Source organism: Pteropus vampyrus, unplaced genomic scaffold (genome assembly GCF_000151845.1).
Source record: "Pteropus vampyrus isolate Shadow unplaced genomic scaffold, Pvam_2.0 Scaffold1, whole genome shotgun sequence".
Lineage (NCBI taxonomy): Eukaryota > Metazoa > Chordata > Mammalia > Chiroptera > Pteropodidae > Pteropus > Pteropus vampyrus.
Window position 1 is genome coordinate 33,017,115 of NW_011888782.1, and position 5,272 is coordinate 33,022,386.

General features: G+C 40.6%; 1 long non-coding RNA gene across 2 annotated transcripts in view; it reads left to right on the plus strand.

Annotated features, from left to right (window-relative positions):
* Positions 1-5,272, plus strand: part of LOC111734104 — a 43,851-nt gene that overhangs the window by 12,003 nt on the left and 26,576 nt on the right. For both annotated transcript variants that reach the window (XR_002778312.1, XR_002778321.1), the window contains one exon: positions 1,584-1,644. This is a non-coding gene — a long non-coding RNA (uncharacterized LOC111734104). The remainder of the gene's footprint in view (positions 1-1,583; positions 1,645-5,272) is intronic.

Here is a 5,272-nt window from a genome sequence, read left to right on the forward strand (position 1 = left end):
ATTTATGGTATAAAATTCTGCCTACCTCTCTTTTGGCTTAGTGGGCAGTGAAAAGTGGGCAGGGATTATCAGGAACAGTCCTGCTTCTTCTGCAAAGCCTCTACCAGATATGCCTCTCTTTACCTTCACTGTCTGGCAGACTCTCTGGCAAAGATGAGATACCTATGGACTCCAACTCCCTTGACTATCAATGGGCAGAGGGAAGATTATAGGTAGAAGTATATGTGGCCAGATGGTGTTTTGAAAGTAGAAAAACAGAGTTCCATATTGCCTCATGCTCTGAAATGCTTTTTTTTTTCCTGCTAGAAAAAAATGCCAAGCTAGAGGATCCAGTCCAATATTAGAAATTCAGTTTAATTCAAGAAGCAATAGTGTGCTCACTGGCCCCATAGAAAAAGCTGTAAAGGTGCCAACTGGTGCTTGGTCATTTGGTCATCAGCATCAGAGTATGTATGAGATTGTCCCATATTTCAGTACCTTACCCATTTTTTCTTTTTTTTTTTTTAACTTGATAGGAAAACATTGAGGTCTGTATTTGAGTTAAGTTTGACATTGATAATAATGGAACCATGGGCCATTTTGGTTCTCAGGCCTCATTAAGAGGTACTACATGGTTGAATGATAAGCCTATCCCCTTCCTGTCCTGCCTTAATTGAATATATATGGTGGGCAACCCAAGGATAACTTTTGGTGGTGGTTTGTTTGTTTTGTGGTTTCTAGGAAGTGAGTGTAGCCAATATGTTTAAGAGAGTATCAACTAAGCATTGTTTTTTGTTTTGTTCATCCCTCTCCCCAAGGTACTACCTAAGAAGAAGTTGATTAGATATTAGGAATAGAGTCAAAACTGAGGAATACGAAAAGTCTGTAAGATTTTTGTTGAGTACAACAAAAAGTCTCTTGAGGACCCTGACAGGAAACCAACCTATTCTTACTGAATTCATGGCATTCCCCTGTCACCTGGAAAATTACCAAATATCCTTTAGTAATAATAATTAATATTGTCTTTCTCATCTTTAAAAAAAGACAAAATGGGCGGCAAGGTGATGCAGCCTCTGAATGCTACTGAAACATAAGACCACTGATATTCAATTTCTTTCAGCGCTTTTCTTGTTGGACCAGAGATTCTTTGCAGTTACTTGTGAGTGTGGTTCTTCAGGGCCTAGAGCTCCCTGGGCATGGGTCTGGAGAGATAAAGTAGACTAGGGTGGGCCATGATGCTACATACTTTCTTTACTAGACTCCCAGTCAGGCCTTAGTGCTTGGTACAATTAGCAGTTTCCTTTGAACAGTGTTGCCCTGGGCTGCTTTCTCTCATACACAGTGAGCAAGCATTATTCTTTCCTTTTTATGGGAGAAGTAGAGCAGAGAGGAGTGAAATAACCCCAGAGGTGAAAAATAAAAAATGCCTATGCTTGGAATGGAACATAATAATGCTATCAGTCATCTTGATGTTCATTCATTTCTGCAAAATATAAGAGGGAAGTCAGAGGAATCAAAGACAACTGCCCTTTCAGTTCAGGGCCTCAGGGAAGATCCTTAATGCATTCTTGTTCCTTGTTGTGCCTTCTCTTCTTTACAAATAGCCTTTCATGAAGCTAACAAGAAGAGACAAGAGAACAAGGCACCCAATTTGCAACTACCTTGGTGAGTAACCCTGGGCGGGGCACCTAAGGGGGGTGGGGGCGGGGATGGTGGGGGGGGGGAGGAGGACAGGGATGCTTCCAGGATCCAAAGCAAACTTAAAGCTCCTCCATAGCCCTTGGCCATTGTTTTGTTAACTTCAGAGGAAGTACAAATCTGTCCCTCATTCTTCAGCCTTTTGCTTATGTCACCACTCCACCTTCCCCCATCCAACACACACAGTTCCATCTGACTCACTCTAACCTTGGGCAAGTCAAGTCACCTCTAAGAACCTCTGTTTATTCGCAAGAGAGGATAATAGTCATGACCGCCTGATGGCTGGAGCTTGCATTAGTGATACGCAGGTGTGGCAGAGCTGTGTTGGTGCCAGGGTTGCTGCTGAACAAGAGAACTCTGATGTGGTTCCCTGCATTTTTCCAGCTGAGTGTGATCCTTCTCTGGAAGATTGATACCTAGCCTCTCCGTTTATAATAACCTCAAGGTTACAGTCTGAGATCTCTTTAGCAGTTTTTTTATTCCTCCTAGTTCATTTACATAAGAGATAGAGATGGTGGTTCCAGAGAGATAAAAACCATTTCTGTGTTTAATTTTTAAAAGAACATTCTGATCTGAAGTTTTCTAGTTTTTCACAGAAGACAGAGTATCAAAACTAGAGGAGAACTTAAACACAATAAAACCATCCCTATCTCCATTTTGAAGAAGAGAAAATTGAGGCCAAGAGAGCCAAAGTGACTTACTTGCTCAATGTTATGTGGTTAGCATGTAGTAGTAGCAGAGTCAAACAAAACCATGATTTCCTACCTTCTGTGCCATGCTGTTACCAATGGCAGAAGAACACGTAACCCTCAATGCACCATTCCCTCTGCACAACAGCTTAACACTGCTTTCTTCAGTCATTCCTGGCCATTTTTAAAATCGCTTTCTCTACTAAATTTATAGTCAATTACTAACGTGTTATCACCCATGAATATTTCTGAGAATTCATTATCTTCAAGATATTTTATAATTAGGAGTACATAAACACACACACACACACACACACACACACACACACAGGGGACTCTAAGGAGAGTATGGTTTAGTTCACTTGGTACCCATAAAACCTTCAAGATTATTTATCCCTGTTCTAAAAACAGTGTCTAGCATGTTTCTGGGAAAGAGTAGGTGACTATTGCAGAACTGAGGATGACTCATCAACAAATGTTTGTGGTTATTTACAGTGAAAATGCATTCTTTCTCCAAACTGGGTCACCACCAAAAATTTTAAAAACTGGCACCAACTCACAGACCAAGACAATGGTGGAGTCAGGATTAGGATGCCTATTTTGGGCTATGCTTTATGTTCTATTTGTTGGAGTGCAAGTTACAACTCTGTTCTATAACACAACTATGCACAACTATGTTTTATAACAATGCCTCTTATCAGGGCCATTTCCATTTTGCAAAGAGAAACAAAATGAGATAAATTTTGATTTAAAAAAAAAAAAAGTAAGGTTTTGAGAAATCTAGCCATTGGTTCTCACCTCTATTCGGGATTCCTACCCAGGAAGCAGAGCTGAATTTAACAAAGTTTATATGTTTGACCTTTAAGGTACATCTCCTCAGAACTGGTAGAATCGGGTTGAGGTGCTGGTTTTCTTTGGGACATAGGGAAGCCTGCTACCTGCTCATTCACCGCAACATCTCTGTTTGGCCTCTGGGTTTTCTTTCTCTCTCTTGCAACTTGCTCACATACTAACCATAAGTTTTCAGCTGCTTACCTTATGAAATCTAATGACATCACCACAAAGCAGGCCCCATGGAGGAAGGCCATCATTACACAGAAATACACAAGAGCTCCAACTAAGTGAGCCATATAAGGCTTATCTTAAAAAAAATGAATCCTTGAAAACATCAGCTCAGTGATGACAAAAAGGAATTCTGCCTGGTTAGAGTTATCTGTAGGAAGTATTTCTGATATTGTTTTGGCTTTAGAAAAAAAAAAATTACTAGGCTTTGTGGGGGTTATCTAAGTACACAGGGAAACTGCAAATTCAGGCTGTTTGAATCCTGTTCTCCAATCCAGAGGTCTTATGTGAAAACAATCTTATTTTCATTTTGCTGCCTGGGAACCCCTCCAAGGCGCAATGAATTGCCAGCTTTCGGTGACCTTCAGTTCTCTAACTGCTCCCAAGGGAAACTTGACCTTGGAGCTGTAGAGAGAAGGGGAACAGTTTCAAATTGGTGCGGGACAGGGGCAGAAGTTTCTTTCTTTCTGTTTGCTCATTGCCCAAAGGTTCTCCTGTAGTAAGATCCTTGGAGCCTCTGAGGTCTCAGAAATGGGGATAAGGTGGGATGAAGGTGCATAATAACCCCAAGGGAAGAATGCAGATAAGAATGTCACAGGGGATGGAGATTCAGCCAGCCAGCCAGGAGCAGTTCTCAGCGAAGCATTAGGAATAAAAAAAGTCAGTGCCCTGTAGATGCACAGCCGATGCAGGGCTCCCTAACCCCTCAGAGCATTTTACGACCAGAATGGAATTCATAGGGCACAATAATTCTTCCTGTAACTTTAGTTAGTTTCTACAGGGATTGGGCCTACACCCATGATGAATTCCCAGCCCGGAGGAGAATTTCCTTAGGTTTCCTACCATATGGTAGCTGCTTGTTCCAGGAGGCATGCTATAAAGTTAACGAAGAGAGAGTTTGTGTCTGTCAGGAGACACCATGGGGCTCTGTAACCCCAACCCATGTACTCTGTCCCACAGGCATGCAATAGATTAGAGGACAGTGGTTTCTTACCTTTCCTCCAGCAAGAATTCCTTTGATATCTTACTTCGCTCATGGACACATGGGTTTAAAAGATTTTTGCCTTTAAGGCAAATTTTATTAAGTAACAATTAGTGTCTTCATTTTCACCACTCAGTGAACATCTAGTTAGAGTAACAACATTACCACACTGACCTGATAGGATCCTAGCTAAAAACAAAGCAGTCAATATCTGAGTGGGTTCCTGTAGCCAGAGAACAGGCTATGTAGTCACTTGGCATTTTTAATTCCTGAAAATAGCTCGTGTGTCCCATTTGTACCATTTGCAAACCTTAAGAATCCAGAGAACTGCTTGTGTGTTAGGAAAAAAAAGAGCAAATAATTCGGAGTCCCAAGACCTACGAGACTTGTTAGCTGAGCAGTGTTGAGAAAGGCACTCACCCTTATCGAGTCTCGGATTTCTTATCTGAAAAGATATATACTATCTGAAAATGGCACTCCCCTTACAGGGCTGTTATGAAGATTAAATAAAACCGTATAGGAAAGTTTTGGCATATTTAGCTTTCTTGAAGACAGAAATTTGACAACAAAAATAAAATTTAAAAATATCCCAGTATAATAGATATAAATAAATTGTTTCTATGTTACATTAAAATCAAATAAACAAACACGACAACATTTGTGAACTAGGAGATAAAAACAATTTTCTCTCATAGCTTCAGAAAGAGATTAAAATGTTGACCTGTGAGCTATTGTTAGTGTGTGTGCTGTATGTTTATGTGCATATATGTGTGTGTGCTTGTGTGTATGTGCGTTTTGTGATTACTTTCCTGGAGGAGAGGAAAATCACTGTGATGTTGGGTTTGATGCCTGTACAGGATCA